This window comes from Leucopleurus acutus, assembly GCF_964270905.1.
Source record: "Leucopleurus acutus genome assembly, chromosome: 5".
In the NCBI taxonomy this organism is placed as follows: Eukaryota; Metazoa; Chordata; class Mammalia; order Artiodactyla; family Delphinidae; genus Leucopleurus; species Leucopleurus acutus.
The window spans coordinates 100,620,358-100,631,709 of record NC_139147.1 but is presented as its reverse complement, the minus strand read 5'-3'; positions in this window follow the sequence as shown (position 1 = coordinate 100,631,709).

Genomic DNA, 11,352 nt, shown 5'->3' with positions numbered 1-11,352 from the left:
TTTGGAGAGCTTCCAGGTTGGGGAACCAGAACACTTTGATGTGCCACAGTGCCAGGCCCCAAGCTCTACAGGGACAGAAGATCCTTTGTTCTGAACCTCACCCTATATACATCTTCATCTGGCTATTGATTCGTATTCTTTAATATCCTTGGTAATTAATTGATAATTTGGTGAGTAAATAGGTTTCCTGAGTCTGTGAGTCAGGAAGTATAGGTAAAAGCCTGGACTTGCAATTGGCATCCTGAGCTGGAGGTGGTCATTGGAACCTGCAAATTGTAGCTGGTAGTGTCAGAAGCACAGGCAACCTAGACTTGCAATTGGTCTCTGAAGTGGGGGGCATCCTTGTGGGACTGAGTCCTTGACCTGTGGAATCTGATGCTGTGTCCAGGGAGATAATGTTGAATTGAGTTGATACCCAGCTGGTGTCCTGAGAATCCTTTATTGGTGTGGAGAAGCTCTCTATTCCCACACACATTGGAATTGGTATCAGAACCTATTTAGGTCCTAATTTTGTTTTCATGGGACACAAAATAAATCGATTAGGACAAGTCAAATTACTGTTTCTAAATCCCTTCACATATTTTAATATAGCTATTGAATTAATTTATAGACTTCACTATTATTGTCTCTTGCTATAGACCCTTAATATTTTCAATTTTTCTTTATATGTTATATTGTAAGACTTTTTGCATCATGAGCACTCTTGATGGTGACCATTTGAAATATCCTTCATAAGGTATAGAGCAGAGAACTGAACAAACTCCATGTTGTCCTGTCCAGTTTAGAGGAAAATAAGCCTTCAGTTTCCTGGGTTTGGTCATAGTCTATTTATTAAAACATCTCAAAATTGCATTAGCTTTTTTGTCAGCTGCATTATACCATTGTCTCTTTATTTTTTATGAATTTCCTGTTAAATCACATTCCATATCATATACTACTGATTTTTTTTTGTTTATAACTCAAACATGGAAATTTATATTCATCCTTTTAAAAATACACTCTCCTCAACCTAAGTGTGCATCAACAGATGAATGGATAAAGAAGATGTGGCACGTATATACAATGGAATATTACTCAGCCATAAAAAGAAATGAAACTGAGTTATTTGTAGTGAGGTGGATGGACCCAGAGTTTGTCATACAGAGTGAAGTAAGTCAGAAAGAGAAAAACAAATACCGTATGCTTACACATATATATGAAATCTAAAAGAAAAAATAGTCATGAAGAACCTAGGGGCATGACCGGAATAAAGACGCAGACGTACTAGAGAATGGACTGGAGGACACGGGGAGGGGGAAGGGTAAGCTGGGACAAAGTGAGAGTGGCATGGACATATATACACTACCAAATGTAATGTAAAACCGATAGCTAGTGGGAAGCAGCCGCATAGCACAGGGAGATCAGCTCCGTGCTTTGTGACCACCTAGAGGGGTGGGATAGGGAGGGTGGGGGTGGGGAGACGCAAGAAGGAAGAGATATGGGGATATATGTGTATGTATAGCTGATTCACTTTGTTTTAAAGCAGAAACTAACACACGATTGTAAAGCAATTATACTACAATAAAGACGTTTGAAAAAAAATACACTCCTTTTCATCATTTCAACCTGCCTGATCATTTTGGATTATGATTTCATCATCCAACATTTTAAAAATTTCTCCCAGTTTCATACCATCTATACAGTTGATCTGCATACCCCACAAACATATTCATCCAAGTCATTAATAAAAATGTAAGTTACATCCAGAATTAATGGGATTAAATAGTGCTATGGATGTTCTCTTCAGTGATTTTCCAGCTATTTTTTTTACTTAAAGGTCTTTTTATTTTTATGGAGTACTATAGAAATGAGACTCATATGGGTAAACATTATGCTCAGCCTATCCCACACAAAACTTCCAAATGTAATCCTCCTATATGAAATGGTAAGGTAAAATATGTTCCATTTATAGAATGGAATGGAATATTGTCATGGGGAAAATGATCTTTATTAAGTGATAAAGTAGTGTTAAGTGATAAAAGCAGGATACAAATTTGAATTCTAAATAGGACATCACCTTTTATAGACAGATGTAGATATATATAAATATAGACCTAGCGTTAGGTATAGAGAACACCTGAATCTAAACGATGATTCCCTCTAACGTGGTAATTATGGTTGATATTTTCTCTTAATATTTTGTAGTCTTAAATGCTATGTAATGAATTTGCCACCTTTATGTGCAGAAAATACATATTAAAATATACTTCTACATTATATAACTCTGAATTAACAAAGTTAAAAACAGAGAAGTATGTTGGGTGGGTCTGTAGCCAGAAATGGTGAGTCAGAGGCAGGTTGATTAGAGAAGATTTGTGCTGGTCTGAATGGGATGAAGACTTAACACCAAGTGATAAAGAAGGTCATGAAGCTGTAAACTAGCAGAAAAATTATTTTGCAATTCATCCAAACACATTAATTTCATGTCACTTGTCACATGTCCCATTTAAAGGAGAAAAAGAAGTTTGTGGACATGAAATAGTTCTTCTATTATTAAGTATGCCCAAAGAAAATGTTGACAAAAGAAAAAAGATGTTTTGTTTTCGTAATGAAGCCTACAGACCTTCAAATATAATTCAGGGATTAATATTTGAATTCAAATCACTGTCTTTAAAAGCCCAAAGAGCTAATACTATTAAATCATCTATCTATGTATTTCTAATTATTTTTTAAGCAGGCTGAATCCCATATTAAATGTAAAAGCACATTTTCTTACTAAAAAAAAGTAAATGGAAAATTACCAAAGACATTTTCTTTGTAATTTGGGAGATGAGAGAGATAGCTAATGCTAACCACTATGTGTATAGCTGCAAATGAAAAGCTGTTTTATAATGTTTATCCAAAGCAGATATTAGTGTGGTAGATGGTTTTAAGCATTCCATTTAGGAGTTGTCTTTGGGATTTTTCTAGACTTTTACTCCAGTTAATGGAAAAATCAAATTCTGGGAATCAGAGATTTTGGCTTTACAACATTCTAGCCATCCAGTGCTGTGGTCTCAATTTTCTTAGGTTGTAGAGAGCGTTAAGGTGCCTACCAGTGTCTGGTATACAGAGTTAAAGTTGAAAATGATTACACTTTTTTACCTTATCCCTTAAATCCTTCAACCTATTTTTCCACTCTTCAAGAACTAATCCTTATCAAAGTATGATCCAAGAATGGTTTAACTATAAGCTCTTCAAGGTGTAATCTGCACATTTAAAGATGACTGCAGTAAGTCCTCTACATATGAATGAGTTCCGTTAGGAGAGCGTGTTCGTAAGTCCAACAAAGTTAGCCTAGGTACCCAACTAACACAATCGGCTATATATATATATTACTGTACTGTAATAGATTTATAATACTTTTCACACAAATAATACATAAAAAACCAACAAACACAAAAAACAAAGAAAACATTTTTAATCTTATAGTACAGTACCTTGAAAAGTACAGTAGTACAGTACAACAGCTGGCATACAGGGGCTGGCCTCAGGTGAACAGGCAAGAAGAGTTACTGACTGGAGGAGAGAGAGGACGTGGGAGATGGTAGAGCTGAAGCATCGTCAGCAATAGGAGATGGAGGACAGGCTGCGGTTTCACTCATGCCTGACGTTGATGGAATGCACGTTCTCATCTTTGAAAGTTCGCACTTGTAGGTTCGTATGTAGGGGACTTAACTGTATGTAGATTTAAAGCTACTTCAACTAATAGTCCAACTTTACTTTGAAAATGAGCTCACATTCTCCCTGAGACCATTTCTTTAGGAGTAAAGAAAGAGTAACAGACAGAAAACTCCAGTCATAATACATAAGGAAAGAGTTTTTTGTAACCATGAGATAAAGTTCTCACACAAATTCTCTTTGCGGCCTGCACAGGGATAAGGGTCGAAGGGAAGCCTCAGGGATTTAGTTATTTTAGTCATCCCGAAGCCCATTTATGAAATTTCAACAAATCAAAATTAGCCTGATGAAGAGGTTATTTATTAATTTTGGGGGGATTTTTTGGTTTGTTTAAAAGCATTTTACTGTGAAATATATTACACATACAAAGCATGCATAATGTATTTGAGTACAGCTCAAAGATTAGTGATAAAGTGAACACACCACCTGAAGCAGCAGAGAATTACCAGAACCTTGAAGGCCACATGTGTTCCTGCCCTGATAAGCTCCTGCACTCTCTCCCAGAGAGCTGGCCACTCTTCTGAAATGTGAGATAATCATTCCTTGATTTCCTTTGTTTTTGTTCAGTTTTACTGAAATATAATTGACATATGGCACAGTATAAGTTGAAGGTGTACAGAATAATGATTTGACTTAACATATATCATGAAATGATTACCACAGTAAGTTTAGTGAGCATCTATCATCTCATATAGATACAAAATTAAAGAAAAAGGAAAAAAATATTTTTCTTGTTATGAGAGCTCTTAGGATTTACTTTCTTAACAACTTTCATATTTGTGCATTTTGTTTTATTTTAATAACCCTGAAGAGCTGAAAGAAAACAGCAGAAGAGGATTGGACTTTTATAGTGGAGATTATTAACTATCTTATTAGCTGATAAGTATATGATGAAGGTGAACCACAGAGCAGGGATAGGCAGGATGAAAACGAGATGGGTCTTAACAGAAATACCAAAGATCTCCTGAGCAGAGACCACTAGAGCCTGCTAACACATTGCTGAAAATATTAGACAACTTTAGTAACTTATTTGCTCCTTCTCCTTCTTTCTTCTTTTCTCCTTCTTTCTTTTTTTTTTTTTATTTAACTTTTTAAAAAGACTTTTTTTAGATGCGTTTTAGGTTCATAGAAAAATTGAGCAGAAGGTGGAGACTTTTCATACAATCCCCTGCTCCCACACATGGTAGCCTCCCCCATTACCAAATATCCCCCACCCAGGTGGTACATTTGTTACAACTAATAAACCTACATGGACATATCATAATCACACAAAATCAGTAGTTTACCTTAGAGCTCACTCTTGATATAGTACATTCAGTACATTCTATGTTTTGAGGCAAATACATAATGACGTATATCCATCATTACAGTATCATACAGAGTAGTTTCACTGTCTTAAAAATTCTCCATATTCAAAAAAAAAAAGGGGCTTCCCTGGTGACGCAGTGGTTGAGAGTCCGCCTGCTGATACTGGGACGCGGGTTCGTGCCCCGATCTGGGAAGATCCCACATGCCGCGGAGCAGCTGGGCCCGTGAGCCATAGCCGCTGAGCCTGCGCGTCCGGAACCTGTGCTCTGCAATGGGAGAGGCCACAACAATGAGAGGCCCGCGTACCGCAAAAAAAAAAAAAAAAAAAATCCTTCATGTTCTGATGACACTTTCTACCCCCAACCCCCAGTCCCTGGCAAGTACTGATCTTTTTATTGTCTTCAGAGTTTTGCCTTTTCCAGAATGTTATGTAGTTGGAATTGTGTAGTTTATAACCTTTTCAGGTTTCAGATTTTACTTAGTGATATGCATTTAAGGTTCCTCTGTGTCTTTTCATGGTTTGATACCTCATTTCTTTTTAGTGTTGATTAATATCCTATTGCCTTTATGTACCACAGTTTATCCATGCTCCTACTGAAGGACATCTTGGTTGCTTCCAAATGTTGGCACTTGTGCATAAAGCTGCTATAAACATCTGTGTGCAGGTTTCTGTGTGGGCATGAGTTTTCAGTTCTTTTGAATAAGTACCAAGGAGTGCAATTGGTGCATTGTATGGTAAGACTATGTTTAGTTTTCTGAGAAGCTGTCAAATTGTCTTCCAAAGTGTCTGTACAATTTTGCTTTCCCACCAGCAGTGAATGAGAGTTCCCATTGCTCCACATTCTCACCAGCATTTGGTGATATCAGTGTTCTGATTCTGGCCATTCTAATAGGTGTATAGTGGTAGCTCATAGCTGTTTTAATTTGCACTTTCCTGGTGACATATGATGTGGAGTATCTTTTCATATGCTTATTTGCCATCTGTATATCTTCTTTGGTGATGTGTCTTTGAGGTCTTTAACCCATTTTTTTCTTATTGTTTAGTTTTAAGAGTTCTTTGTATAATTTGGATGGCAGTCCTTTATCAGATATGTCTTTTTCAAATATCTTCTCCCAACCTGCAGCTTTTCTTCTCATTCTCTTGACATCTTTCACAGAGCAGAGGTTTTTAATTTTAATGAAGTTCCGCATATCAATTATTTTTTTGATGGATTGTGTCTTTGGAGTTTTCTCTAAAAATTCATTGCTAGCTATACTCGAAGTCATCCAGGTTTTCTACTGTCTTATTTTCTAGAAGTTTTATAGTTTTGTGCTATATATTTAGGTCTCTGAGTTAATTTTTGTGAAGATCACACGATCTGAGTCTAGATTCTTTTTTTTTTTTTTTGGCCTGCCCATGTCCTATTGTTCCAGCACTGTTTGTTGAAAAGTCAGGCTTTGTTGCATTGTATTGCCTTTGTTCCTTTGTCAAAGACTGGTTAACTGTATTTATATGGATCTATTTCTGGGCTCTCTATTCTATTCCATTGATCAATTTTCATATTTCTTTCATCAATATCACACTGTCTTGATTACTACAGCTTTATTGTGAGTCTTAACGTCAAGTAGTATTAGTCTTCCAACTTTGTTCTTCTCATTCAATATTGCATTGGCTATACTGAGTCTTTCACATCTCCATATTGACTATATTTATTTATTTAAGTTTATGATGGCCTTTATTTTTATTTATTTATTTTTTGAGGTGATTTTTTTAAATCTTATTTTATTTATTTATTTTTTATACAGAAGGTTCTTATTAGTTATCTATTTCATACATATTAGTGTATATATGTCAATCCCAATCTCCCAATTCATCCTACCACCATCTCCCCAGGGCTTCCCCCCTTGGTGTCCATAACTTTGTTCTCTACATCTGTCTCTATTTCTGCCTTGCAAACTGGTTCAACTGTACCATTTTTCTAGATTCCACATATATATGTTAATATATGATATTTGTTTTTCTCTTTCTGACTGACTTCACTCTATGACAATCTCTAGGTCCATCGACATCTCTACAAATGACCCAATTTCGTTCCTTTTTATGGCTAAGTAATATTCCATTGTATGTATGTATGTACAATATCTTCTTTATCCATTTCTCTGTCGTTGGGCATGTAGGTTGCTTCCATGACCAGGCTATTGGAAATAGTGCTGCAATGAACATTGGGGTGCATGTGTCTTTTTGAATTATGGTTTTCTCAGGGTATACGCCCAGTAGTGGGATTGCTGGTTCATATGGTAATTCTATTTTTAGTTTTTAAGGAACCTCCATACTGTTCTCCACAGTGGCTTTATCAATTTACATTCCCACCAAGAGTGCAAGAGGGTCCCCTTTTCTCCACACCCTCTCCAGCATTTTTTATTTGTAGATTTTCTGATGATGCCCATTCTAACTGGTGAGAGGTATACCTCATTGTAATTTTGATTTACATTTCTCTAATAATTAGTGATGTTGAGCAGCTTTTCATGTGCTTCTTGGCTATTTGTATGTCTTTTTTGGAGAAATGTCTATTTAGGTCTTCTGCCCAGTTTTGGATTGGGCTGTTTGTTTTTTTTTATATTGAGCTGCATAAGCTGTTTATATATTTTGGAAATTAATCTTTTTTTCCATTGATTTGTTTGCAAATATCTTCTCCCATTCTGAGTGTTGTCTTTTTGTCTTGTTTATGGTTTCCTTTGCTGTGCAAAAGCTTTTAAGTTTAGTTTCCTTCCCATTTGTATATTTTTGTTTTTATTTCCATTACTCTAGGAGGTGGGTCAAAAAAGATCTTGCTGTGATTTATGTCAAAGAGTGTTCTTCCTATGTTTTCCTCTAAGAGTTTTATAGTGTCTGGTCTTACATTTAGGTCTTTAATACATTTGGAGTTTATTTTTCTGTATGGTGTTAGGGAGTGTTCTAATTTCATTCTTTAACATGTAGCTGTCCAGTCCTCCCAACACCACTTATTGAAGAGACTGTCTTTTCTCCATTGTATATTATTGCCTCCTTTGTCATAGATTAGTTGACCATAGGTGCATGGGTTTATTTCTGGGCTTTCTTTCCTGTTCCATTAATCTATATTTCTGTTTTTGTGCCAGTACCATACTTTCTTGATTACTGTAGCTTTGTAGTATAATCTGAACTCCAGCTCCATTTTTTCCCCCTCAATATTGCTTTGGCTATTTGGGTCTTTTGTGTCTCCATACAAATTTTCAGATTTTTTTGTTCTAGTTCTGTAAAAATGCAATTGGTAATTTGATAGGGATTTCATTGAATCTGTAGATTGCTTTGAGTAGAATAGTCATTTTCACAATATTGATTCTTCTGGCCCAAGAACATGGTATATCTCACCATCTCTTTGTGTCATCACTGATTTCTTTCATCAGTGTATTATAGTTTTCTGAGTTCACGTCTTTTACCACCTTAGGTAGGTGTATTCTTAGGTATTTTACTCTTTTTGTTGCAATGGTGAATGGGATTGTTTCCTTAATTTCTCTTTCTGAATTTTTTTTTGTTAGTGTATAGGAATGCCAGAGATTTCTGTGCATTAATTTTGTATCCTGCAACTTTAACAAATTCATTGATTAGCTCTAGCAGTTTTCTGGTGGCATCTTTAGAAATATCTCTGTATAGTATCATGTCATCAGCAAACAGTAACAGTTTTACTTCTTTTCCAATATGTATTCCTTTTATATCTTTTTCTTCTCTGATTGTCATGGCTAGGACTTCCAAAACTATGTTGAACAATAGTGGCAAGAGTGGACATCCTTGTCTTTTTCCTGATCTTAGAAGAAATGCTTTCAGTTTTTCACCATTGTGAATGATGTTTGCTGTGGGTTTTTCATATATGGCCTTTACTATGTTGAGGTAGTTTCCCTCTATGCCCACTTTCTGCAGAGTTTTTACCATAAATGGGTGTTGAATTTTGTCGAAAGCTTTTTCTGCCTCTATGAGACGATCATATAATTTTTATTCTTCAGTTTGTTAATATGGTGTATCACATTGTTTGATTGCATATATTGAAGAATCTTTATATCCCTGGGATAGATCCCACTTGATCATGGTGTATGATCCTTTTAATGTGCTGCTGGATTTTGTTTGCTAGTAATTTGTTGAGGATTTTTGCATCTATATTCATCAGTGATGTTGGTCTGAAATTTTCTTTTTTGTGAAGTCTCTTTCTCTGGTTTTGGTATCAGGGTGATGGTGGCCTTGTATAATAAGTTTGGGAGTGCTCCTTCCTCTGCAAATTTTGGAAGAGTTTGAGAAGGATAGGTGTTAGCTCTTCTCTAAATATTTGGTAGAATTCATGTGTGAAGTCATCTGGTCCTGGACTTTTGTTTGTCAGAAGATTTTTAATCACAGTTTCAATTTCATTACTTGTGATTGGTCTGTTCATATTTTCTATTTTTTCCTGTTTCAGTCTTGGAAGGTTATACTTTTCTAAGAATTTGTCCATTTCTTTCAGGTTGTCCATCTTATTGGCATAGAGTTGCTTGTAGTAGTCTCTTAGGATGCTTTGTATTTCTGCAGTGTCTTTTGTAACTTCTCCTTTTTCATTTCTAATTTTATTGATTTGAGTCCTCTCCCTCTTTTTCTTAATGAGTCTGGCTAAAGATTTATCAATTTTGTTTATCTTCTGAAAAAAACAGTTTTTAGTTTTATTCATCTTTGCTATTGTTTGCTTTGTTTCTATTTCATTTATTTCTGCTCTGATCTTTATGATTTCTTTCCTTCTACTAACTTTGGGTTTTATTTGTTCTTCTTTCTGTAGTTCCTTTTGGGTATAAAGTTAGATTGTGTATTTGAGATTGTGCTTGTTTCTTGAGGCAGGATTGTACTGCTATAAACTTCCCTCTTAGAACTGCTTTGCTGCATCCCATAGGTTTGGGATCATCATGATTTTTTTGTCATTTGTGTCTAGGTGTTTTTTGATTTCCTCTTTGATTTCTTCAGCGATCTCTTGGTTATTTAATAACATATTGTTTAGCCTCCATGTGATTGTGTTTTTTTAATTATTTTCCCTGTAATTTATTTCTAATCTCATAGCGTTGTGGTTGGAAAAGATGCTTGATATGACTTCAATTTTCTTAAATTTACCGAGGCTTGATTTGTGACCCAAGATGTGATCTATTCTGGAGAATGTTCCATGTGCACTTGAGAAGAAAGTATAATCTGCTGTTTTTGGATGGACTGTCCTATAAATATCAATTAAGTCTTCCTGGTGTATTGTGTCATTTAAAGCTTGTTTTTCCTTTTTAATTTTCTGTCTGGATGATCTGTCCATTGGTGTAAGTGAGGTGTTAAAGTCACCCACTTTTGTTGTGTTACTGTCGATTTCCTCATTTATAGCTTTAAGTATTTGCCTTATTTATTGAGGTGCTCCTATGTTGGGTGCATATATATTTATAATTGTTATATCTTCTTCTTGGATTGATCCCTTGATCATTATGTCATGTCCTTCTTTGTCTCTTCTGATAGTCTTTATTTTAAAGTCTATTTTTTCTTGTGCAAGCTTCCTGATGGGAGTTGCTGGTGGTGGGTAGAGTTGGGTGTTGTCCTGGTGGGCAGAGCTCAATAAAACTTTAATCTGCTTGTCTGCTTGTGGGTGGGGCTGAATTCCCTTCCTGTTGGTTGTTTGGCCTGAAGCAACCCAACAGTGGAACTTACAGCCCCTTTGGTGGGGCTAATGGTCCACTCTGGGAGGGCTTACTCCAAGGGGTCCTTCCCAGAACTTCTGCTGCCAGTGTCCTTGTCCCCACAGTGAGCCATAGCCACCCTCCACCTCTACAGGGACCCTCCAACACCAGCAAGTAGGTCTGATTCAGTCTCCTTTGGGGTCACTGCTCCTTCCCCCTGGGTCCTGATGCACACACTACTTTGTGTATGCCCTCCAAGAGTGGAGTCTCTGTTTCCCCCAGACCTGTCGAAGTCCTGCAATCAAACCCTGCTTGACTTCAAAGTCTGGTTCTCTGGGAATTCCTCCTCCCATTGCCCGACCCTTAGGTTGGGAAGACTGATGTGGGGCTCACAACCTTCACTCCCGTAGGTGGACTTCTGTGGTATAACTGTTCTCCAGTTTGTGAGTCCCCCACTCAGCAGTTATGGGATTTAATTACATTGTGATTGTGCCCCTCCTACCATCTCATTGTGGCTTCTCTTTTGCCTTTGGATGTGGGGTATCTCTTTTGGTGAGTTCCAGTGTCTTCCTGTCTATGATTGTTCAGCAGTTAGTTGTGATTCTGGTGCTCTTGCAAGAGGGAGTGTGTTCACATCCTTCTACTCCACCATCTTAAACCCCTTTCTGATAGCCTTTAGATAATACA